This window comes from Manis javanica, chromosome 6 (genome assembly GCF_040802235.1).
Source record: "Manis javanica isolate MJ-LG chromosome 6, MJ_LKY, whole genome shotgun sequence".
Taxonomy (NCBI): Eukaryota; Metazoa; Chordata; class Mammalia; order Pholidota; family Manidae; genus Manis; species Manis javanica.
This window is the reverse complement of record NC_133161.1, coordinates 107,473,969-107,500,289: the sequence shown is the minus strand read 5'-3', so window position 1 is coordinate 107,500,289 and position 26,321 is coordinate 107,473,969. Positions and strand designations below refer to the sequence as shown.

General features: G+C 42.1%; 1 protein-coding gene across 4 annotated transcripts in view; it reads left to right on the top strand.

The window, feature by feature from the left end:
* The window catches only part of VOPP1 (VOPP1 WW domain binding protein), a 148,843-nt gene that overhangs the window by 52,411 nt on the left and 70,111 nt on the right, over positions 1 to 26,321 (top strand). Inside the window, exon 1 of one of the 4 annotated variants that reach the window (XM_073239179.1) lies at positions 16,431 to 16,648. The exons of the other annotated variants lie outside the window; for them this stretch is intronic. The gene's annotated coding sequence lies outside the window, so the exon portion shown is untranslated. Of the gene's footprint in view, positions 1 to 16,430; positions 16,649 to 26,321 lie in introns of those variants that run through there. 4 annotated transcript variants of the gene reach the window in all.

Genomic DNA, 26,321 nt, shown 5'->3' with positions numbered 1-26,321 from the left:
CCAGGCGGGCGAGTAAAGTCTCCCTGGTAAAGCTGCTGAGCACTCTTGTCTGTATTTTGTTTCTGGGATGCAGTATGTGCTGGGGACTGAGAGTGCTCTAAGGTGTCATTCCTAATAATTCATAAAAGGTGATTTTAGGAGGATGAAGATAGGCTCTTTCATGTGGCTTGAGTTGCCATTTTAGTTTTCTTTTAGTGAAGAAATGTCTCAGATAAACCTTTTGTGGCTCCCGACTGAGATGTGACAGACATCCCAAAGAAAGGGACTGTGGATGATTCTGACCAGGAAATCGCAGCATCTGTATACAACCAGAGAAAAGACGTTGGAAACTAGCAGAACTTGTTCACATCCGAACTTTCTGTTTGCTTCTTGTGTTACCTTGGCCAAATTAATTCACCTCTCTGGTAGTTTAGTTTACTCATTTATAAGTACATATACTACCCAATGCCAGAGTTGTGCTGTTCAAGAGATTTCATATGTGAAGCCCCTGGAGTATAGTGGACATTGCATAAGTAGCAGCTACCCTTTTTCCTCAGAATTGAGCTAGAGAGAAAAAATGCTCTACCTCATCAGTCATTAGGGAGGTGCCAGTTAAAACTGCAGTGGGCTGCCAGCACAGTATCAGATGGTTAGTATCAAAAGGATAGATATGAAGAAGTATTGGTGAGGGCATGGACACAATGGAGCCCTCATACATTGCAGGTGGGACTGTTTTTACAGTGCAGCTGCTTTGGAGAGCAGTTAAATGTACAGCTGCTGTGTGACCCAGCAGTTCCTAGCATCTGCCCAAGAAATGAAGACACCTCTCCACCAAAGACCTGCATGCAACTGTTCATGCAGTGGACTTATTCACAGTAACCCAATGAGAACACTGCCCAGATGAATGGATGACTCAGCTGTGGTGCATCCATTCAGAGGAATATTGTTGAGTACACATGAGTGACCTGCTGATGTATGTAACCATATAGGTGCAAGGCATCCAGACAGAAAAGACCACAGACTGTATGATTTCATTTAATTAAGCCTTGTAGAAAAGGCAAGACTTAAAGATAAGAAAGCTGATCAGTGTGGCCTCGGGATGGGCAAAGGAGAGAACTTTTGGGCTGGATGGATTTGTTCTGCAGCCGGATTGTGGTGGTGAGTGCACAGCTGTTTACATTTCTAAACCTCACCAAGCTGTGCATTGAAAATGGGTCTTTTATGGCTGTGATATTATAATTTATAAAAGAAAAATATTTGGTTTTCATCCTAGTAAAGGTGTGTTATTAATGAGGTGACTTTTGGAAAGCACCAAAGAATGGGGATGGCTGCTGGGAGAGCCGACCGACCATGTGATCACCACCCTCAGACCCCGGGGAGCAGGGAGGAGCGGAGAAGGGCTGGAGGTTGAATCAGTTACCGGTAGCTAGATGATTTAATCAGTCTTGCCTATGTAATGAAGCCTCCATAAAAACCTAAAAGGATGGGGTTAGTAGAGCTTTCGGGATAGTGAACACATGGAGATCCGGGGAGAGTGGAGCTCAGAGAGCGCCTGGAATCTCAGAGCCCCATCACCTTATCTTGTCCTCTGCATCTCTTCTGTCTGGCTGTTCCTGACTTACATATTCTGTAACAAACTCGTGACTCAGTTCTGTGAGCCATTCCAGCAAATTAATGGGAACCCGAGAAGGGGGTTGTGGAAACCTCTGACCTATAGCTAGTGGATCTGAAGCCCAGGTGACAACCTGGGCTTGTGACTGGCATCTGAAGGTGGGGAGGGAGCACTCTTGGAGGATTGAGCCCTTAATCTGTGGGATTTGACTCCATCTTTGGGTGCACACTGTCAGAATTGAGTTTAATTGTATGACACCAACCGGTGTCACAGAACTGCTTGGTTTGAAAACCCCCACACATCTGGTGTCCAAAGTGTTGTAAGTGTAATATCCAAAGTAGAGATGTAAGAGTAATGGCTAAGCCCAGGAGGCGTGTAGGTTTTCCAACACAATGACTTTATAAATTAAACAGCATATGGAGCTAGAACTTGGATCATATGACTGTCTCATAAATTATGCATTATATTGGTTTGTTTCCAAAAGCAGCATGGTTTTCAGAACTCTTGTGTTGGAATGGGCATGAGCAGGACACCTGTGTTCCTGAATGTTTTGTCTTTCACTGGACCTGTCTTTTGCACAAATCTGGGGCTCTTCCATACTCCTCACTTCTTGCCACAACAGATTTTGATTATTGTTAGAGTGGGGTCAAGGACAGAGATTTGGGTAAAAAAATGACCCAAAAGGAATCACATTGTCCTCAAATAGCATTATAAATATAGGCTTATGTTGTCCCATTTTTTTTCCTATAAATATATGTGTATTTTTACATTGTTAAATGTGTTTTAAAATGAGTGCATAAAATGAACATTTTTCCATGATGTGAACTCTTTATAAACATAGTTTTAATTGCTGGATGTTTAAGTATTTGTTTCAGCACACCCTTTCTAGCCTTTTATATATTATTTTCACAAACTTTACTCATCTATTACTTGATTCTTCATTGGATGATGTTCACTTTTGTTAACCATTTATTATTTCCTCATTTTAAATATCTCTTTATATCCAGTCTTCATTTTTTATTGCACTGTAAGTGATCTGGTTTTCAAAGTAAAATTTGATACAGATTTAAACACAGAATGTTACAAGTATACAGAAAACTTGCAGGCTCATTACCAAAGTGAAGATAAATAAATAGAAATAATGAAAATAAAACCATTTATGATACCACCAAAAAGGTTATTTATTGTCATTACTGTGTATGTGTCTTATTATTTTCTCTCTCCTATGACGTATAACAAGAGTTTACTTTCCTTAGATATGCTGTTTTACTTGGATTTATTTTTCTTTGCAAAATGTTCCCATACAGTTGTATGTTTCTTACACCCTGATAGTATATGCTTACTACTATGTATTTTGGATGTATTATAATTTTCTTAAACAGACCCTGATACAGATAATTTGAAAATTCAAATATTTCTAAATATTCTGAATTTTAAAATTAAGGTATCATTGGTATACAATCTTATGAAGGTTTCACATGAACAACATTGCAGTTACTACATTCACCCACACTATCAAGTCCGCCCAACCCATCCCATTGCAGTCACTGTCCATTAGGCACCAAGATGCTACATTGTCACTACTTGTCTTCTCTGTGAGGTATTGCCTTCCCTGTGACCCCCCTACATTATGTGTACTAATCATAATGCTCCTTAATCCCCTTCTCCCTCCCTCCCCACCAACTGTCCCTAACCCCTTCCCTATGGTAACTGCTGGTCCCTTCTTGGAGACTGTCAGTCTGCTGCTGTTCTCTTCCTTCAGTTTTGCTTTGTAGTTATACTCCACAAATGAGGGAAATCATTTGGTACTTGTCCTCCATCCTCCAGCTTTATCCATGTTGTTGCAAATGGTAGGATTTGTTTTCTTCTCATGGCTGAGTAATATTCCATTGTGTATATGTACCACATCTTCTTTATCTATTCATCTACTGATGGACACTTAGGTTGCTTCCATATCTTGGCTATTGTGAATAGTGCTGTGATAAACAAAGGGGTGCATATGTCTTTTTTAATCTGGGATCTTGTTTTTTTTTTTTTTTTGGTAAATTCCTAGGAGTGGAATCCCTGGATCAAATGGCATTTCTATTTTTAGTTTCTTGAGGAAGCTCCATATTGCTTTCCACAATGGCTTAATTTATATTCTGACCAGCAGTATAGAAAGGTTCCCCTTTCTCTGCATCCTCACCAGCATTTGTTGTTCCTTCTGTCAGTCCCTCCTTGCTTCTGACCTGCAGACAAGGGAGAAGATGCGATGAGGTATCAAAGACCTGAAAGGACCAGCCAGGGGACTCAAGGCGTAACAGCGCAAGAGTGGTGCTGAGAGGGCACCCCTCATGTTTATTGATCAGGAATCACATTCTTGAGTGGGTAACAAGTTTCTAGACACAATGATTAACATGCTTTGCTCCAGGAATGTAACTGCCTCCAGGTCACCGGGGCAAGACGTCCCTGGCGCCAAACAATGAGGGAGTAGCTGTAACAAGAAACAGATCTCGGTTAAGATTTAGTGAGCTGCGGCATGCACCACAGATTCCAAGGAAGGCAATCAGTTCTGTAAAAACAGAATGATCTATGAATAGCAACCTACATTTCCCCCGTTTTTAAATCAAAAAGGAAGAGAAGTCCGTTATTCTGCTGCAGCTTCGTAAAGAAAGGGGCAACAAGAAATGCCTCGTTGTGGGGGGGGGGGCAAGGTGCTAAGCCACGCCTCAGTTGACCCCCTCATCTCTCGACCTGTTGGCCCCCATGACTGTGCCTGTCTTAGGTTGTTCCTCCTGTGAGGAATCTTATCTATCTCTGGCTAACCAGCCATCTTATGGGGCCGTACAGGGAGTAAATGCAATAGAGCAAAGAGGCACACAAAATATTTATGCAAACACCTCTTCATCCCCTTAATTGCTGAGGAATTTAAAAATATACAGTGATCTGTCACACAGACTCAAGAAAATAACATGCAATTATTACTATTTTTTTGCCATGACTTCTTGAAATGTAGCATATGCATGAATTGGCTTTATTAAGCCAGCAATCAGATGGCGCACCCATGTTACCAAAACGGGAAGGCAAATGCATAAAAGAAGTAGGCCTACAAGTATTGGCCATAGCCAGTGAAACCAAGAGAACTGATCAGGTAATCCAGGTAATTGTGAAAACTTATCAATAATATGGTGAATATCATCCAACTGGTTTTGAATTGTCTGTGAAAAATCAGATATATTAAAACAACACATTCCAGGAAATTATTCACAGCCCAAATGTTCTTTCAGCAACAAATAATCTATGGTAGCATGATTCTGGAGCACTGCCACTCGAACTTCTCCAAGTTCCTGATTAAGTTCTGACAGTATGGAAGCAGATTTGTAGTCTTGCTGTAGGCACAGGCCAGCTTAGATATTTCCTTCTGCATTCCTGCAATGAGTCCTGGTACAGGCAATGCAAATGCAGCTGCGACTGCAACGGCAACGGGGTCCAACAATTTCAAGTTGTCGTCACAATCTGGAGGCAGGGCTCGGGTCACTCTTCGGTGTTTAAATCCAGGATGATCTATAAGGGCTGGGAGAATACGTTCTATACCACAGACGCCTTGATAATGTGAGGAAAAGGCTTGATAGGTTTTGTTATCACACAAAACACCCAGCCATTTGGGAGTCTGTATCCATATGGCCATTTTACATGAATAGTAGAATTACAGTAAGAAGGTATATTAGTACAATTGATACATATACAACTAGAAACTATAGTGGTGCTAACTGGTAAATTCAATTGAATTTCTCGAGTAAGAATCTTGGGGGCTAAAGTAATATTTATTGCAGAAATATTAGTAAACACTGAAAGGGGGAGTCCTATGCCTATCAAATTCTTCCTTAAGATTCCACTAATAGAAAAAGGGGGTTATTAAGATTAGCATGCATGGGGGGGAGGGAGCAAGGGGAGGGTGGGCTGCACAACACAGAGAGGACAAGTAGTGACTCTACAACATTTTGCTAAGCTGATGGACAATAACCGTAATGTGGTTGTTAGGGGGGACCTGATATAGGGGAGAGCATAGTAAACATAGTATTCTTCATGTAAGTGTAGATTAAAAATTAAAAAAAAAAAAAAAAAAGAAAGAAAGAAAGAAAGAAAGAAGGAAAAGGGGGATTACTCCTTAACAGGATAAAACTATTGGTAAATCAAAGATCAATGCATGCTTTAAATATCCTTAATGTTGATCACTTAAAGGGTGTCAGATGATCAGCTATGGAGGTACTCTTTTCTGATAATATTCCTTTCTCTTAATTAAAAAAAAAAAAAAAAAAAGCAGTTACTGTGTGCTGACCTCCAATGAGTTCTGCACAGTGGTATAGAGGGCATGTCAAAGTGTGGGCAAAGGGCCTGTTTGTTTCTATGCAGGAGATCAAGGCCTAGCTTGGATACCCAGAAAATGAACTAAGATACGATATGAGGAGGAGCTTCCGGCATCAGCACTCTCTGGAGGACTTGTGCCGGGGGATGATCGTCAAAAAGCCTCCACAGGGATTCGGACGATGCTGCGGTTGTGGCTGCATCCAGCCCACCATCTCCTGGACTTGCCATAAGAATGAGGAGGGAGATGTCTAGGCTGGCATGTGCATACAGTGAGACAACGATTTGACCGGATCTGTACTGTTGGAACTCAACCAGGAGTTGGGAGGGGTGCAAGTTGTAGCACTCCAAAATCTCATGACTATAGACTATCTATGGTTAAAAGAACATATGGGATGTGAACAGCTCCCAGAAATGGGCTGCTTTAATTTGTCTGATGGTTCAAGTACAGTTGGACAATATCCATCATATCATAGATAAATTTTCACAAATGCCTAGGGTGCCTAAATGGTTTTCTTGGCTTCACTGGAGATGGATGGTAATTATAGATTTGCTTTGTTTATGTCACCGTATTCCTATGATGTTAATATATGTGTGCAAATTAGTTAGTAGTTTAAAACCTATACATACTTAAGGTACTATACAAGAAGATATGTCAAAGAAATAATCAATCCTCCCAAGTTTCCTTCGTATGCTACATCTATAGCTTTTCTTCTTCCTTCCTAATTACAACCCTTAAATAGAATTCGTGCCTCATATCGAATTTACCGAGTATCATAATTCCTCCAGGTGGTAAAGATACCTTGAGACAAGTGCTGGGCATAGAAGCCACAGGGCATAAATCTGCAAAGAAGTAAAAAGCTAACCTTTGCAAACAATATGGCTTCTCTCTCACTTACCAACTTTACATTTCCCTGTATGACCCCGGAAGATGACTGGTTAGCCAGAGACGGATAAGATTCCTCAAGGGAGGAACAACCTAAGACAGGCACAGTCGCAGGGGGGCCATCAGGTGAGAATTTGGGGATCAACAGAGGTGAGGCTCAGAACCTCACCCCCCCTGCTTTGAGAGAAATCTTCTGCATCCGTGGATGTCTTGATGCCCTGGTCTAGCCTGGATTAATACTTAGTCCATAGGCACACACCTGATCATCTGATCATCTACATTTGCCTTCTTACAGCACTAAACTATGTTTTCTACCTTTATCTTGCATCTACCTAGCACTTCAGCATTTTATTAAAAATAAAAATAATAATAATAGTAGGAGAAATGGGGGATCAACATATAGATCAAGTACAAAAATCAAACGAATATTCATATTTGACCTGATTGTTTATAGGTCATATTGCATGATCAAAACCGAAAGTTTCTGTGATGACTGCCCTTGTACTGTTCACCATGTAAGAATTTATTCACTATGTAAGAATTCGTTCACCATGTAAGAACTTGTTCGTTATGCTTCAGAAGATTGGAGACTGACGAGAATTAGGCTTGAGATGGATTAATGATTGTACATTGAGCGTTGACCCCCCTATACTGAATTTTATTGTTGTTAACAACCATTTGATCAATAAATATGAGAGATGCCCTCTCAAAAAAAAAAAAAAAAAAGTTTCCACTAATAGAGGAATCACCTGCTACACAAAAAGATGTCTTGTTAAGCCCTTGATTAGCCAATTGCAACCACATATTGGGTGAAGAATGCTCATTCTCTGGGGTTAGTGAAATATTCAAATAAACATAACTACTTTTATATATTTGATCAGGGCTTCCCTTCTGGAATTTTTCCCAAGAATAATTGCCAATATCATTCTGGGTTAAAAGTTTTATAAATATCATAGCGGGTATTGTCTCTTTTAGACTGATCAGTAGCATTATCCCAACCAAGTTTTCCTCCAGATGTTTGTCTATATATTTCCTCACCATTCTTTTTCCATACTACAGGACCTACAGGAGTAGAACAGGTGGATACACACTGAAGGACTACTCCTTGGCCTAAATGTGGTGGATTGCTCACACTAGCTGTAATAGTGCAAGCTTGTGTAGTGTGTGTATGTATAAATACCATCACCAAAAACAAAAGTAGAAACTTCACAATCCAGGAAGCTTCACTCCATTGGTGAGGTTTGTTGGTGGCCGTCCTCTGGAGCGGCTGTTCCGGAGAGTGTTGATGTTGGGAGTTCTTCTTCATATCGTATCTTAATTCATTTTCTGGGTAGTCAGACCAGACATTAATCCTCTGTAATGATACAAACAAATCCTTTGTCCCACACTTTGATATGACCTTTATACCACTGTGAAGAACCTATTGGAGACCACCACACGGGAACTGCTGTTGTTTTAGAAAAAGAAATATTGTCAGAAAAATGCACTTCATAGCTGATTGTCCATCACCCTTAAAAAGACCAAAATTAAGGATATGTAAAGCATGTATTAATTGTTGATTTGCAGTTAATTTTATCATATCAGGCAGTAATCCCCCTTTTTGTTTTAATAAATAATGCTTAAGAGTAAGATGACAATGTTCAATTGGAGCTTGGCCTGTAGAATTATATGAAATTCCTGTTTTATGAGTGATATTATATAGCTGAAAAAACTTTTTTTAGCATAGAGAGGTAAATTGAAGCATTGTCAGTCAGCTTAAGAGAAGAAGCTTAAAACATTTTGTCAGCAACATTTGAAACAAAAAGTCATAAAATCATTTTTCTGTAGTTTACTTAATTTTATATAACCAATACCTGTTCTACTGAAATCTAGTTCTTTACTAGTTTAGGAGTAATTAAACAGTGCTTATAAATGACAAAAGATTTACAAATGACAGTGGTTAAAGATCTGATGAGAACTTACTGTAAGACAGTTGATATAGAAATTTGGATATTTCTGTAACATAAAACATTCAGTAATAAAGTTTAACATTATTCCTTTTGACAGTGCTTTCCAGGTATATATATATCAGATAAATAAGCCAAATTAGTCAAATATTTTCCTTGATGAGGAGAAGAAATTCCTCTGATATGTTCCAGGGGTCCTCTGGAAAATATCAGAGTTAACTAGAGGTAGAAGTAGTACCTTTTTAAATTTGGTCTTGGGAAGCTGTCAAAAGTTTTTAAGGCATTTGCCTAAATAGAATTATAGTTATTAAATAATACTTATAATTCAACCAGAATGATAATAAGGTTTAAAAGCAAATACAGAAGGTTACATAGTTGTTAACAACACTTAGCTTACACACTTTTTAATATTAAGGTCTCATTTTCTTAAATACTCAGACAATTCATTGAGATTTTAAGCATAAGAAACTTTTAATAAACAATTAGAAAACTTACAATCTTTCAACATTAAAGGTAGACTAATAAACAGTTGTTCTTTTAAGAAACAAAAGATTCTAGTCTTGTTGTGTACTTGACATCAAGATTTATTTGCTTTAATTTCACATAGCATGACCCTATCAATTTTTTATAAACTTTTTACAACTATTTTACATTCAGTGTTCACTGTCTTTAAACAAACAGCTGTACTTTTGAATAGTTATCTTCTTTTACTTTCAGTACAATGCATTTCTATTCCTTATACCTTCTCTTATAAAAACATACACTCTTTAGCATACAGAAATGTTTTCCTTATTATATTAAGTAGTTTTCATTAGAACTTAAAACCATTTGGTACTTTAACCTTCAGTGAACACTGAAAAATAGGGCACTGTAAACTGTTACACCAGCGTTCTTCAGATTGATACATCTGTGAACATATTTTATCATTTTTGGAAATGTGCCTTACAGCACTGAAAGGAAAGGATCGACACAGCAGCAATTCACTGGAGAATTCCACTTTATTAGGGAAAGGTGCTGGGTTATATAGGAAGGGGCATGAATTGATTGAGGTGTCACTTCTACGGGGCTGTTGGCTGTTGGCTAGGTGCTAGGATTGGGAGGGGAGTGAGAGGTGATTGGGCTTCAGGTGGCGCCGGCGGGAACCGAGGATCCCGAAGAGAAGCCGGAAGTTTGCCATCTTACTGGTAGGGGCCCTTCATTCCCCCCTTTCTCCTCTATGGGGTTGTGGACATTGCTTTCTCTCTGGCTGCTTCCTGCTGAACAGGGGTGGAGAAGGGAGTGAGGGCTTGAGGATTGGGAGGAAAGGGTTGATAGGACTCCCCACAGTAAGGATGAGTAGATGTGGACTTCTTCAGGTTTGGAAATCAATGAAGGTTCCCTGTAACCATAGGTTGAGGACCTGTTGATTCCAATGGTGCCAAGAGGATATGGGTGTCAGGAGCCAGGCGTCTGCAGCCATTGTTTCCAGGAACAGTTTCCAGTGGAGAGAGGGGTCCATCTTAGTGTGTGGTGAGGAGGTCACATGAGGGTGAGGGATCTTCTGTGGCCAGAAGCTGGTAGTTCCTGAGTAAAAGCTGGTTGAAAGCTTGATTAGAGATTTTTCCGACTTGGGATTTGATGAACTTTATTATACAGGGTAAGAAGAGACAGGCGAGAAGAATGATTATTATGGGGCCTGCAATGGGCCAGAGCCAGGTGAGGAGGGGGTTTGTTAGTATTGACGAGAATGGGTTGGAATTGGAAGCAAAGTGGAGACTGGAGGCAAGGTCGGTGAGTTTGGTAATGTCAGTTCCTACAATGCCGGATTCATTGATGTAATAGCAGCACTCTTCCCAGAGGAAGACGCAGGCGCCGCCCTTCTCGGCTGTAAGCAGATCTAGGGCCCGCCGGTTTTGAAGGGTGACTTTAGCTAGCTAAGTGACCTGTCTTTGGAGAGAGGCTAGGGAATTGGCAGTGGATGTCAGGGCTCCCTCAAGTTTGGCGTTGAGATCTCTAACTGCCCATAGAGAGTGACCCAAGGCTTCTCCCGAAAACCCTGCTCCAATGGCTGAGGTGATCCAAGAGATACCGACCATGATGGGAAGGAAAGCAGCTCTTTTTGTGCGTGAGGGCAAGGGAGGTTGGAGCTCAAGAAATTCTGCCATGCTGTCAAGTGTAAGCTGTGGGATTAGGGTGACGAGAATGCAGGGTGTATCAGAGTTGAGAGGCAGTGAGTTGAAAAGACTGCCATTACACTAAAAGAAGTGTCCCGGTTGTGTGAAAGTCTTAGAGCCGGAGGTAGGGGTGTAGATAGAGAGGCAGTGAAGTGCGCTGGAGGGGGGTGGAGTTGGGCCTACACAGTGGTGGATGGTGAGATTATCTGTGTATTCTGGTTCCCATAGGGGTATGTCTGCCAGGGGACAGAGGGGTTGTCTTTCTGCACGGAAGGAGTAGTTGGAAATATTAAGGGGCATGGCGGCCAGCACTGGGCGCTGTAGTGATGCACACAAGAAGCAATTGGCGGTGTTAAGGGTGTGGTAGAGAAAGATGGTGGGGTCCTGAATGAGCTGTAACGAAGAGTAGGAGAAATGGGGGGATAAGAAGACGAAGAGGTGCCGTCAAGAGTTTGATAATGACTTTTTCGGAATGTCTGCTATCTGATGCAACTTGAGAGATCTGGGAATGAGAGGGAACATACTTTTGAGAGATATGAAGGGTACCGTGGGGGGTTGAGGACCCCCCGTAGTAAACTGAGGCTGTGACTCTGGCAGCCCATCGAGAGTCCCGGGGATCTGGGATTGATAAGTAGAATGAGCCGTTGGAATATTTCATGAAACGGTTGGAGGAGTAATACTGTGGGTACTGGAAGTTACCCATGTAGTGAATGGCACAAGACTAGTAGGGACATCTCTTGTAGGTGTCTGGCCATCACCTGCAATAGGTTTGTTTTTTGGTCATAGAGGAAGCAGAGGTAGGGAGAATAAGGGTAGCTGCTAGTGAACACTTCAGTGGAGGGAGGAAAGTGGAGGTATAAAGGCTCAGAGCAGCTTTTCAGAGGGCAGTCTGGTGTGGCAATGAGGGCAGTAACTTTTGTTTGATGCTATGTGTAAGTCTGTCTGACTTTGAATTGCCATACAACGGAGGCTGGGGTGGTGGGGAAGACAATAAGAATGAGGAAAAAAAGCGAGAGAGCAGTAAAGGAGGAAAAAGTCATGATTTGGGTATGGATGGCAAAGGGGGTGAATGGGATTTTGGAGGAAAGGACAGTAAGGTGAGGAGTCTGGAGGGAGGGAGAGTCTGTAAACTTTTGTAGGTTAAGAGATCTTTTAGGTGATGTGGGGACAGAATGGTAAGGGGTGCCCTGAATGTCAGTTTATGAGCTTGTTTCTGCAAGAGCTGTCTAGCGGCTAATGCTCATAGGCAGGGGGCCCATCCCAGAACTGTGGGGGTCTAATTGCTTGGAGAGATAAGCCTCTGCGGCAAAGGATGGGCCATAATATTGGCTTAGGACTCTTAGAGCTTGACTGGACCTCTCATGAATGTATAATGAGAAGGCCTTTGACAAATCAGAAAGATGGAGAGCTGGGGCTTGCACAAGGGCTTGACGGAGCTTAATGAAGGAGTGTCGGGGTGAGGAGGATAATGGTTTTTTAGGGGGGCTCTTGCTGAGGTCGTATAGGGGTCTTGCCAACAGGGAGCAGGGAGAAGTTAGGGATCTATGCTCTAAAATATCTAGCTAGGCCTAGAAAGGAAAGGATTTCTGTCTTGGTTTTGGGAATGGGCAGGTCAGAGAGGAGCCGTTTTCTGTCTAAGGTAATGGACTTCTTTGTTGGGATAGAAGGAATCTGAGGTAAGTGACAGGAGGGGAAGAGATTTGAGCTTTGACGGGGGATACTTGGTAACTTCTGGAAGCTAGAAGGTTAAGTAGGGAGGCAGTGTCAAGTTGAGACTGTTCCCACGAGAGACTGCAGAGTAGAAGATTGTCCATGTATTGTAATAAGGTGGACTTGGAGTGATCATGATGAAACTGTTTGAGGTCCTGAGCTAGGACCTGTCTAAAAATATGGGGACTATCTCGGAAGCTTTGTGGCAAAACTGTCCAAGTGAGTTGTTCAGAATGTCTTGTGTATGGGTCTGTCCAGGTGAAGATGAAAAAATCTTGGGAGCAGGGGTCTAGAGGGATAGAAAAATGGGTCCTTGAGATCTAGGACTGAGAAGTGGGATGCTGAGGCAGGGATCTGCAATAAAAGGCTGTATGGATTTGGAACTAAGAGATGGATAGGGACAAAGGCTATGTTGATGAGGCGAAGGTCTTGGACAAGGCGGAAAGATCCGTTGGTTTTTTTAACAGCTAATATTGGGGTATGAAATGGGGAGTGAGTGCATCTGAGGTAATTTTTGTTTAAGAGATCTTGAATGATGGGTTGGAGGCCTATGAGGGCTGAAGTGGTTAGGGGGTATTGGGCCTGACAGATATACTGAGAGGGGTCACGTAATTTGATAGAGGCAGGAGGACATAGAGCCACGGAGGGGCTTGTAATGTCCCAAACTTTGGGATTTACAGGGTGTATGAGGGTGGAACCGGAGCTTTCATTGGGTAGAGGGGGGTCGTCGGCTATAAGGGCCATCAGAAAGGGAGTACTGGGGGCTGTGGGAGTGGATATAGTTATGGAAACGTGGAGGATAGAAAGGATGTCCCATCCTAGTAAAGGGATGGGACACTGGTGCATAACCAGGAAGGAGTGGGATAAAGGTATGGGATTGTCTTGGATTGTTCATAAAAGGGGGGGGGGTTAATGGGAAAATCTGTTTACCTCTTACCCCGACTATAGGAGTAATGGTTGGCATGGTAGGGCCCCGGTATTCTCTCAAGACTGAGAAGGTAGCTCCTGTATCTAGGGGGAAGGAGATGGGGCGACCGTCTACTGTTAAAGTAACCCTGGGCTCCTGTTTGGTGATGGAAATGGTCTGGCGAGAAGCCCCCGGGCCCCGTCAATCTTCTGCCAGCCCCAGTATGGCGGGCTTAGGATGGGGGTTGTTCATCCAGCCTCCCCTTCGGGTGCTTGGGCAATCAGACCCCCAGTGGCCCTATTTGTGGCATCTGGGGCATGGGGTAGTAGGAGATCTGGGGCAGGGGCACGCCCTTGACCAATGTCCCTCTTTTCCGCACCTGAAACAAGCTCCTGGGGAGGGGCCTTGTTTGTAGAGGGGCGCCCAGGTTGTGGTTTTATCATCTGAGCCAACATTTGGAAATTGGCCTGATCAGCCTTTTGTTTACGGTGTTCTTCTCCTCCCGCTTATGGAAGACTTTAAAGGCCACTGTTAGGATCTCAGTCTGTGGGGTAGCGGGGCCCTGTTTTAACTTTTTGAGTTTAGCTTTAATGTCTGGGTAGCTTTGAGCTAGGAAGTATGTCATAAGGACATGTTTTTCTTCCGGTGTTTCTGGGTCTAGGATGGTATACTGTAATAGGGCTTGAGTGAGTCTGTCTAAGACCTCGGAGGGTGTTTCATCTGTCTTTTGAATTATGTCTTGGACTTTTTGAAAATTGACTACTTTACGAGCTGCCTTTTTCAGACCTGCTATTAAGCAGGAGGCAAAAATATCTCGAGAGCGGAGACCTACGGCAGTGTTATAATCCCAGTGTGGGTCTTGTTCGGGGACACCAGTGGGGCCAGGGGCATAGGTGGGGTCAGTCCTGTGGGTTTCGGTAGCGTGCATTTGGGCGAAGTCTCAAACTCGTGTACGCTCTTCAGGGAGGAGAGTATTGGCCAGGAGCATGAAAATGTCATGATGCGTGAGGCTGTAAGACTGGAGGGTCCATTGAAACTCCCTGATGTATGTCGTGGGATCAGTGGAAAAGTAACCTAGGCGTTTCTCTATTTAGGCTAAATCTCCTAAATGCCTTTGTATCCTGCTACCTCCAGGAGGGGGGCGATAATTTTGGGAGGCTCTCGGGACCAAGTCTGAGGGGGACTGAAGGGTTCTGGCTCAGTCTGTGGGGGAGTGACGCTGTCTAGCTGCACATATTCAAGCAGGTCCTGAAGTGCGGAAGGGGGGCAAAGAAAATAAAGAATCAGACCCACGTGTTGCCAGCCTGCAGCCCAGCTGCTTGCCTCTGCTGCTTTAGTTGGGCTTGAACTCATGACTCTGAGGTTAAGAGTCCCATGCTCTACTAACTGAGCTACAGCAGGGCTCCAGTTAATTGCTTATGGAATGCGTAAACAGAATGTTCTTTGTTCTCCATTCCTGCCACATCGGCAAGTGGGGGAAGGGCATAGCTAGAAGCAGGGGCGTTGTTTCTACACATCTTCAAGGTCTCCCTATTTTCAGAGTGAGGAGTCTTGGCTCGTCTTCAAGGACAAGATATGTTTTTCTGGACAAATAACTTCCAAGGACTGCACCGGTTGTTCTCTAGCTTGTGCTTCCCCATGCTGCGTTCAGATATGGGGGAAGGTGCTTTCCCATTCTCCCTACAAACATGTGAGAAGACAAAGGCGGTCCCTAACAGGGGAGAAACAGGTGATGAGGGCAAAGATGGAGGAGGCCCCTGGGACCTAGTTAAAGGTGGGGCTGAAAGGCTCAGGCTTAATCTGCGGGGGACGAAGGCAGAGGAGATGAGATGGGGGAGGAGATGGTGGGGAAGGAAGGGAGAAGGGCTGAAGAAGGGGAAGAGAGTGAACGGGAGGCTTCTGTGGGGGCGGCGGCTTGCAGGCTAGGAGAACTTGGGAGGGGGCGGGGGGGGGAGGGGAGGAGGAGGAGGAAAGCTTCCATATAGGGAATCTCCTTCCAGTTTTTCAGGCACTGGTAGTAGTTAAAGAGATTGTGAGTGATGTTAGGATCAAGAGTTCCCCCTGCCGGCCATTGGTTGTTATTGTCTAGGGGGTATGTCGGCCAATCTTCGGAGCAATATTTACGGAGAAGTTTTGGTTTTATATCAGGCGTCAGGGAGAGGGTAGCCAGATGCTTAAGCAAGCATTCAAGAGGTGAACTTTCAGGGAGGGATGAGGAGGCTCCCATGGCTAAAGGACAGAGAAGGAGACAAACAGGGGAAGATGAACGGAGATCCTCGGACTGGAAGCAGACCACAAGGAGACAAAGGGCATCCCCGATTATCCTTGGTGGTCTGCAGAAACTCGTATACGAGTCGGAATTTCTTAGGAAGTGTGGGTCGTCACCCAGACTTCCCTAAGAAGGCAGAGTGCCGGAGTCACGAGGTACCTAGCGCTAGGAGTTTTCGGCAGACAGAACAGATTTCGGTGGACGGAGCAGAAGGAGGAGGGGGTGGGGAAAGGGAGCGTTCTCATCCGCAAAGGAGTCACCTCGTTTATGGCTGTTGGAGGAGGAGGCCTGAGAGTCTGCCGCAGCCATGAAAGCCTGAGGCAGGGATTTATGGCTGTCGGAGGAGGGGCCTCAGGATCCGCCGCAGCTGTGAAGGCCTGACGCGGGGATTTATGGCTGTCGGAGGAGGGGCCTGAGGGTCCGCTCCAGCCGTGAAGGCCTGAGGCGGGGAGAGTTCCCTCCTCGTCACCGAGCGTCAGGACCTTGCCGGACAATCACGGTCAATGGCACTGCAATAGCTTGGAGAAGAGTGGCCCACTCTGGGGAAATTTTGCTTAAAATGTGTCAGCACTGATGGAAGGGATGGTGAATGCGTTTACGACTGTCGGAGGAGGGGCCTGAGCGTCTGCTGCAGCTGTAAAGGCTTGAGGCAGGGATTTATGGCTGTTGGAGGAGGGGCCTGAGGGTCCGCTGCAGCTGTTAAGGCCTGAGGCGGGCAGAGTTCCCTCCCATCCCTGAGCGTCAGGGCCTTGCTGGACGATCATGGTCAATGGCACTGCGATAGCTCGGGGAAGAGTGGCCCACTCCGGGGGGAAGACTTACCTGAAGGCCAGAGAGGAGTGGTGAGTGTGATGAGCCAGCAGTGGAAAAAGAGGACGAGGGCAAGCTGCTGCTGGTCTCGGGGGGAAGACGGGGCCCAGTTGGTGTGTCCTGTCTCCCGGGTTTCGGTACCAATGTAAGGAAAGGATTGACACACAGCAGCAATTCACCGGAGAATTCCGCTTTATTAGGGAAAGGTGCTGGGTTATATAGGAAGGGGCATGAATTGATTGAGGTGTCACTTCTACGGGGCTGTTGGCTGTTGGCTAGGTGCTGGGATTGGGAGGGGAGCGAGAGGTGATTGGGCTTCAGGTAGCGCTGGCGGGAACCAAGGCCCCCCCCCCTCCCCGAAAAGAAGCCGGAAGTTTGCCATCTTACTGGTGGGGGCCCTTCAAGCACAATTTCTCATTAAGCACAAAATATGTCTATATAACTTAGTAAACTTTAAGAATTTTGGTTATCACAAAAATTCTCAGGCTGTTTGCAGATAAATACACTGTTATACATTAATACAGTATTATTATTAAGGTGTTTATTTGCTACACTTGCTTACTTATTTTTAGCAACCATGCCAGATTAGTTATAAAACTTTTACCAAACACCAGACGAAGTCAAGTTTTTCTTTAAGCATCTTCTTGAAATATAAAACAGGTCATATCAACTTAAAGGACTTTAAGTAAACTTTGGCAGCTGATAACTATAAGGACATGTCCGTTTCAGTCAAACTTAAATTAGCATTTATGCTTAATATTTTTATTAGATTTTCTGGAAGTTTTAGAATGCCCAATTTTCACAAGCGCTTGTTTTTAAATCAATTTTTATTAATACTATCCGGAGGTTGGAAAATATTTTTCATTTACACACTTAGAGATGCAAACATACCAATTGAGATGTAATGACTACAGTTAGCAACACTTTTCATGTAAAAACATATTCACAGACAGACAAACTGATACAAAGATTTGAGTTACTAATATTCAATAGCCTTCTTTCTTTTTAGCTTATTTGATTAAAATTATTTCAGTTTTCAAGAATACACTCTAAGGGCGAGCAGTTTACATTACTGGGTTAAGGTTTAGATGGCCCCAGACTAACAAGACTGATGAAGGCTCTGAACTGATAGGGACTGTATGTGTCCAGGGGGCTGGAAACAAAATGCAAGTACAATTCTAGCTCCAGTCATTTGAAGCCAGGCTGTATTGCAGAAGATACATTTCTTTGGTTTCAGGGAGTCTAGTTTAAGATTTCCCAATTTTCAAAATAATGATCAACTTAATCAGTAGAATAGATTTTCACTAAAAGAATTTAGAAAACTAGTTCCATATTGTAGTATTTCATGTGACTTTTGACCATTTTCTTTCCTTGCAGCAAAATATATTTAGCTGCATAACATTATATTGCATACTTCTCTCAGGGGCCAAGCCTCTTTAATCAGAGTGTTTGTATTGAGGCCAGGTTTGTGTGCAGAAGATAAGACACTTCTTTTTTAGAGTTTAGGGATTGCATTACTCTCAGTTTTCCTAGTTTTTTCTGCCTGAGCTTTAGTCATTCCTTGAGAGGCCCTTGCCTGTCTGATAAGTGCAGGGACTGTGTGACTTTTCGCTGCTAGAGTCTTGATCTGAGTCCCAGGCTTGTATCGCTTCCCTGGGGCTGCAAACAAGGAAAATGCTTAGCTCCAGGACGACTGCCTCCAAGGAAAGCAGTTAATAGAATAGAGCTATTTACATGTTGGTCTGAGGGTTCAGCTTGATTACTTTACAGGCTCTATTTACATTACACTGGAGAAAGTAACGCAGGCCTAAGAGGACTGCTTTGAATGGGGAGCAAGGAAAAATTAATAAGAGTAAAGGTTTGTGTAAGTCAATTTTTAATAATTGAGCTTTTTGAATGTGTTTTTCTACCTCCTTGAGTTCTTCAGCTTTTCAAGTTAAGTCTCTAAGACTATTAAGATCTGAGGGTCTTTGCAAAGTATTGAAGAGATGTTGCAGTTTATAAGTAGGAATATTTAATAATGGTCAGGTCTAATTGATATCTCCTAATAATCTTTGAGAATCATTTAAAGTTTTAAGATGATCTCTCCTTATCTGAATTTTCTGAGGGATTATTGAATTTTCTTGAATTCCATTCCCCAAGTAATTCATTGGGTATTGTATTTGTATTTTATCAGGAGCTATTTATAAGCCCCATTGTTTTAATTCAACTTCGGTCTCATTGAGAATAATAGTAAGAGATAGATGTTTATGTAGAGTTATGTGAATATCATCCATATTATGAATGATATAAGCTGAGGGCCACTTTCCATGTATAGGCTGAAGAGTCAGTCCTATGCACCTAATTTGGGCAAATTGTGGGGTTCTTTAGCATTCCTTGAGGAAGCACTTTCCATTGAAATCTTTCTGAGGGGGCCCTCAGTAAGTTTAAAGAAGGGACAGTAAAAGCAAATTTTCCCCAATGTGTTATGGCCAAAGGAATTGTGAAAAAGCAATCTTTAAGGTCAATGATAGCCATATTCCAGTCTTTTGGAATCATAGCTGGAAAAGGAAGGCCTTGTTGTAAAGGTCCCATAGGTCTAAGAACCGCATTAATTTGCCTTAAGTCATGTAAGAGTCTCTAATTTCCTGACTTCTTTTTTATAACAAATACAGGGAATCCCATGGGCTCGTGGAAAATTCTAATCTATCTAGCTGAAGCTGTTCTTAAACTAACTTGTGTAAGGATGCCACTTTTTCTTTATTAAGGGGCTATTGATCCATCCAAACAGGCACAGGGATAATGTTTGCCTGTCTGTGAGCCTCTGAAATCTGTTAATGCATTACTCCCATCAGCTTGTCTGAGGGTTCCCTGTGGAGGCAACCAATAACAATACTTTTTAATATATTTATGAGGTTGAGCAAAGTCCTTTTTAGAAGTTTCACTCCTGGTGTTTTCAGGAGGGCACAGAGTAATTTTAAGTAATCCTCCGGTTTATCTGCTTTAGTTTCATGTTGGCCCATTATAGTGTCTCTGACGTCTCAATCCTGTCCCTACGCGCGCTTTCCTGGGAGCCTTACCGGATCGACGATCTTCGGAGCTTCCCCGCTCTGAGCTTCAAGTACGTCCCTGTTCGGGCGCCACTTGTTGGTCCCTCCCTGCCTCTGACCCGCAGACAGAGGGGAGACGCGATGAGATATCAAAGATCTGAAAGGACCAGCCAGGGGACTCAAGGCGTAACAGCACAAGAGTGGTGCTGAGAGGGCACCCCTCATATTTATTGATCAGGAATCACATTCTTGAGTGAGTTAACAAGTTTCTAGACACAATGATTAACATGCTTTGCTCCAGGAATGTAATTGCCTCCAGGTCACCGGGGCAAGAAGTCCCTGGCACCAGGCAATGAGGGGGTAGAGATAACAAGAAACAGATCTCGGTTAAGATTTAGTGAGCTGCAGCACGCAGCACAGATTCCAAGGAAGGCAATCAGTTCTCATAAAAACAGAATGATCTATGAATAGCAACCTACATCCTTGTCTTTTGGATCTTGGCTATCCTCACTGGTGGTGAGGTGGTATCATTGTGATTTCAATTTGCATTTCCTTTATGACTAGCGGTGTGGAGCATCTTCTCATGTGCCTTTAGCCATCTGAATTTCTTCTTTGGAGAAGTATCTGTTCAAATCCTCTGCTCATTTTTAAATTGGTTATTTGCTTTTTGGGTGTTCAGGTGTGTGAGTTCTTTATATATTTTGGATGTTAACCCCTTATTGGATATGTCCTTTATGAATATATTCTCCCATACTGTAGGATGGCTTTTTGTTTTGCTGATGGTGTCCTTTGCTGTACAGAAGCTTCTTAGTTTGGTGTATTCCCATTTGTTCATTTTTGCTTTTGTTTCCCTTACCGAGGAGATGTGTTTGGGAAAAGGTTGCTCATCTTTATATTCAAAAGATTTTTGTCTATGTTTTCTTCTAAGAGTTTTATGGTTTCATGACTTACATTCAAGTCTTTGATCCATTTTGAATTTATTTTTATGTATGGAGTTAGACAGTAATCCAGTTTCATTCTCTTACATAATATAGCTGTCCAGTTTTGGCAACATCCGTTGTTGAAGAGGCTGTAATTTCCCTATTGTATATCGATGGTTCCTTTATTGTATATTAATTGGACATATATGCTTGGGTTTATATCTGGCCTCTCTGTTCTGTTCCATTGATCTATGTGTCTGTTCTTGTGCCAGTACTAAATTATCTTGATTACTGTGGCTTTGTAGTAGAGCTTGAAGGCAGGGAGTGTAATATCCCCAGTTTTATTCTTTTGAGAATTGCTTTGGCTATTCAGGGTCTTTTTTGGTTCCATATGAATTTTAGAACTATTTGCTCCCGTTTGTTGAAGAATGCTGTTGGTATTTTGATAGGGATTGCATTGAATCTGTAGAATGCTTTAGGCAGGATGGCCATTTTAACAATATTAATTCTTCCTATCCATGAGCATGGGATGTATTTCCATTTATTGGTGTCTTTAATTTCTCTCATGAGTGTCTTGTAGTTTTCAGGGTATGGGACTTTTCACTTCTTGGTTTGGTTTATTCCTGGGTATTTTATTCTTTTTGATGCAATTGTAAATGGAATTCTTTTCCTGCTTTCTCTTTCTTCTAGTTCATTATTAGTATATAGGAATGCAACAGGACTGTGTATTAATTTTAAAACCTGCACCATTGCTGATTTCAGTTATTAGTTCTAGTAATTTTGGAGTGGATTATTCAGGATTTTTATGTAGAATATCTTGTCATCTGCAAACAGTGTCAGTGTAACTTCTTATTACCAATCTGAATATCTTTTATTTCTTTGTGTTGTTTGATTGCCATGGCTAGGATATCCAGTACTGTGTTGAATAAAAGTGGTGAGAGTGGGCTTCCTTATCTTGTTCCTGATCTTAGAGGAAAAGCTTTCAGTTCTCACTGTTAACTGTGATGTTGGCTGTGGGGTTGTCATATATGGCCTTCATTATGTTGAGGTACTTGCTCTCTATACCCATTTTATTGAGAGTTTTTATCATGAATGGATGTTGAATTTTGTTAAATACCTTTTCAGCACCAATTGAAGATCATGTGGTTTTTGTCCTCTTTGTTGATGTGGTGGATGATGTTGATGGATGTTCAAATATTGTACCATTCTTGCATCCCTGGAATAAATCCCACTTGGTCATGGGGGATGATGTTTTTGATGTATTTTTGAATTTGGTTTGCTAATATTTTGTTGAGTATTTTTGCATGTATGTTCATCAGGGATATTGGCCTGTAATTTTCTTTTTTTGTGGGGTCTTTGCCTGGTTTTGGTATTAGAGTGATGCTGGCTTCATAGAATGAGTTTGGAAGTATTCCCTCCTCTTCTATTTTTTGGAAAACTTTAAGGCGAATGGGTATTATGTCTTCTCCAAATTGTCTGATAAAATTCAGCAGTGAATCCATCTGGCCTGGGAGTTTTGTTCTTGGGTAGTTTTGTCCTTGGGTAGTTTTTTGATTACTGAGTCAATTTCATTGCTGGTAATTGGTCTGTTTAGATTTTCTGTTTGTTCCTTGGTCAGTCTTGGAATGTTGTATTTTTCTAGAAAGTAGTCCATTTCTTCTAGGTTATTCAGCTTGTTAGCATATAGATTTTCATAGTAATTCTTTGTATTCTGTGGTGTGCATCATGATTTTTCCATTCTCATTTCTGATTCCGTTTATGTGTGTAGGTTCTCTTTTTCCTCTATAAGTCTGGCTAGAGGTTTATCTATTTTGTTTATTTTCTCAAAGAACCAGCTTTTGGTTTCATAGATGTTTTCTGTTGCTTTATTCTTCTCAATTTTATTTATTTCTTATCTGATCTTTATTATGTTCCTCCTTCTACTGACTTTGGGCCTCATTTGTTCTTCTTTTTCCAGTTTCAATAATTGTGACTTTAGACTATTCATTTGGGATTGTTTTTCCCTCTTTAAATAGACCTGGATTGTTACATATTTTCCTCTTAGCACTGCTTTCGCTGCATCCCACAGAAGTTGGGGCATTGTGCTGTTGTTTTCATTTGTCTCCATATATTACTTGGTCTGTGTTTTAATTTGGACATTGATCCATTGATTATTTAGGCGCATGTTGTTAAGCCTCCATGTGTTTGTGAGCCTTTTTGTTTTCTTTGTACAATTTATTTCTAGTTTTACATCTTTGTGATCTGAGAAGTTGGTAGAATTTCAATCTTTTTGAATTTCCTGAGGCTCTTTTTGTGGTCTAGTATGTGGTCCATTCTGGAAAATGTTCCACGTGCACTAGAGAAGAATGTGTATCCTGCTGCTTTTGGATGTAGAATTCTGTAGATGTCTGTTAGGTCCATCTGTTCTAGTGTGTTGTTCAGTGCCTCTGTGTCCTTATGTATTTTCTGTGTGGTTGATCTGTTCTTTGGAGTGAGTGGTGTGTTCAAGTCTCCTAAACTGAATGCATTGCATTCTATTTCCTCTTTTAATTCTGTTAGTATTTGTTTCACATATGTAGGTGATCCTGTGTCAGCTCCATAGATATTTATAATAGTTATATCCTCCTCTTCTTGGAGTGACCCCTTTATCATTACCTTCTTTATCTCTTGTTACTTTCTTTGTTTTGAAGTCTATTTTGTCTGATGCAAGTACTGCAACACCTGCTTTTTTCTCCCTATTGTTTGCATTAAATATCTTTTTCCATCCCTTCACTTTTAGTCTGTGTATGTCTTTGGGTTTGAGGTGAGTCTCTTGTAAGCAGCATATAGGGGGGTCTTGCTTTTTTATCCATTCTATTACTCTGTGTCTTTTGATTGGTGCATTCAGTCTTTTTACATTTAGGGCCATTATCGATAGATATGTACTTATTGTGATTGCAGGCTTTGGATTCATGGTTACAAATGTTCTGGGGTAGATTCTTTACTATCTAACTGTCCAACCTTAACTCACTTATTATGCTATTATAAACACAGTCTGATGATTCTTTATTTCTCTCCCTTCTTACTCTTCCTCCTCCACTCAATATATTAGTTGTTTTATTCTGTACTCTTTTGTGTTTCCCTTGACTGCTTTTGTAGATAGCTGATTGTATTTTTTGCCTTTTGTTAGTTTTTGGTTGGTCTGCTTTCTTTGTTGTGATTTTATTTTCTCTGGTGACATCTATTTAGCCTTAGGAGTACTTCCATGTAGAGCTGTCCCTTTAAAATACGCTGTAGAAGTGGTTTGTGGGAGGTAAATTCTCTCATGTTTTGCTTATCTGGGAATTGTTTAATCCCTTCTACAAATTTAGATGATAATCTTTCTGGGTACAGTATTCTTGGCTCAAGGCCCTTCTGTTTCATTGCATTAAATATATCATGCCATTCTCTTCTGGCCTGTAAAGTTTCTGTTGAGAAGTCTGATGATAGCCTGATGGGTTTTCTTTTGTAGGTGACCTTTTTTCACTCTCTGGCTGCCTTTAATACTCTGCCTTTATCTTTGATCTTTACCATTTTAATTATTAGATGTCTTGGTGTTGTCCTCCTTGGGTCTTTTGTGTTGGGAGATCTGTGGGCTTCCATGGTCTGAGAGACTGATTTCCTTCCCCAGCTTGGGGAATTTTTCAGCAATTATTTCTTAAAAGACACTTTCTATCCCTTTTTCTATCTCTTCTTCTTCTTCTAGTACCCCTATAATGCGACTATTGTTCCATTTGGATTTTTCACACGGTTCTCTTAATATTCTTTCATTCCTGGAGATCCTTTTATCTCTCTCTGCCTCAGCTTCTCTGTATTCCTCTTCTCTGATTTGTATTCCATTAACAGTCTCTTGCACCTCGTCCAGTCTGCCCTTAAGTCATTGTTTTGATTGTTTCATTTCTGTTTTCTCGCTCCAGACTTCATCCCTTACCTCTTGCATATTTCTCTGCCAATCTGGCAGCATGGTTATGACTTTTATTTTGAATTCTTTTTCAGGAAGGTTGTTTATATGTATCTCACCAGGCCCTCTCTTTGGCATTGTTTGAGTGATTTTGGACTGGACCAGTTTCTTTTGCCTTTTCGTGGCAATAAAAGTGATCACTGACAGGTGGCACATGTGTCAGCTGGGAAAACCAAGTCCCTTCCTGCTTGCTGGTCACCTTGCCCTTCTCCACTGCCTATGCTGGTTACCTGCACACTGGGAGCAGTCTCTGTGTTAATCCCCTGAGCTGCCGTGGGTGGGGCAGCCGTTGGGATAGCCTAGGGTACTGGAAGGGGTTGCAGAGGTTGAGTGTGTTCTCCTGCAAGAGTGGTGCTCCTTTATGCCTTCCGTATCTTGTGCTGGCTTACTCTGCCTGTGCTAGGCAGTTGGCATTGGCAGCCTCTGAGTCTGTTCCAGTTAACTGCACACTGGGAGAACACTGTGTGGTTGCTGTGGGCGGAGCTGCTGCCCAGCTGGTCCGCAGCAGTGGTGGTTCAGTCCATTTGCTTATAGTCCCAGTGGGGGCTAATGAATGGCAGGTTGCTTATCACCATGAGGTGCTTCAGAGCTGTGTTGCCACCCAGGGGGTTAGGGCGCCTGAAGTTCCTTAAGATTCCCAGCCTGCTGAGCTGCGTGTGCCAGGAGGATTTTGCCCAGCTGTTAAGCCCTTGTCCCTTTATGACTTTTAAAAGCACCCACTTTTCTTTTTCCCCAGGGGAGCCACCTGTGGGGACCTGCTTGTAGTCTCCATCTCAGATTTTACTTTTCTGTTTCTCTAATAGATATTATCTAATAGATATTAGAGCACACCATACACTGGGTGTCTGCACTTCCAGTGTGAATTACTAGAGGTGGTTGTTTAGCAGTCCTGGGCTTTCACTCCCTCCCTGCTCTGACTCCTTTCCTCCCGCCAGGGAGCTGGGGTGGGGGTAGCGCTCAGGTCCCACTGGGTCATGGCTTTGTATCTTACCATTTTTGTGAGATGCTGAGTTCTCACAGATGTAGGTGTAGCCTGGCTGTTGTACTGTATCTTCTTGTCTCTCTTTTAGGAATAGTTGTATTTGCTGTATTTTCAAAAATATATATGGTTTTGGGAGGAGATTTCTGGTGTACTCATGCTGCCATCTTGAGCCTCTCTTAATAGTTTTTTGATTACCATTTTAATTTCATTGCTGGTAATTGGTATATTCAGATTTTCTGTTTCTTCCTGGGAAGTCTGGGAAGGTTGTATTTTTCTGGAAAGTTGTCCATTTCTTCTATGTTATCCAGTTTGTTAGCCTATAATTTTTCATAGTATTCTCTAGTAATTCTTTGTATTTCTGTGGTGTCTGTAGTGATTTTTCCTTTCTCTTTTCTGTTTCTGGTTATATGTGTACACTCTCTTTCTTGGTAAGTCTCACTAAGGGTTTATTTTGTTTATTTTCTCAAAGAAGCAGCTTATGGTTTCATCGATTCTTGCTATTGTTTCATTCTTCTCAATTTTATTTATTTCTGCCCTAATCTTTATTATGTCCCTCCTTCTACCGATTTTCTCCCTCTTTTGTTCTTTTTCAAATTTCATTGTGAGTTTATACTGTTAATTTAACGTTGTTCTTTCTTGAGATAAGCCTTTATTGCTGTATACTTCCCTCTTAGAACTGCCTTCACTGAGTCTCACAGAAGTTGTGTTGTTGAGCTCTTGTTTGTATTTGTCTGCATATACTGCTTGGTCTCTGTTTTTATTTGGTCATTGATCCATTGTTTGTTTAGGAGCATGTTGTTAACCCTCCATGTGTTT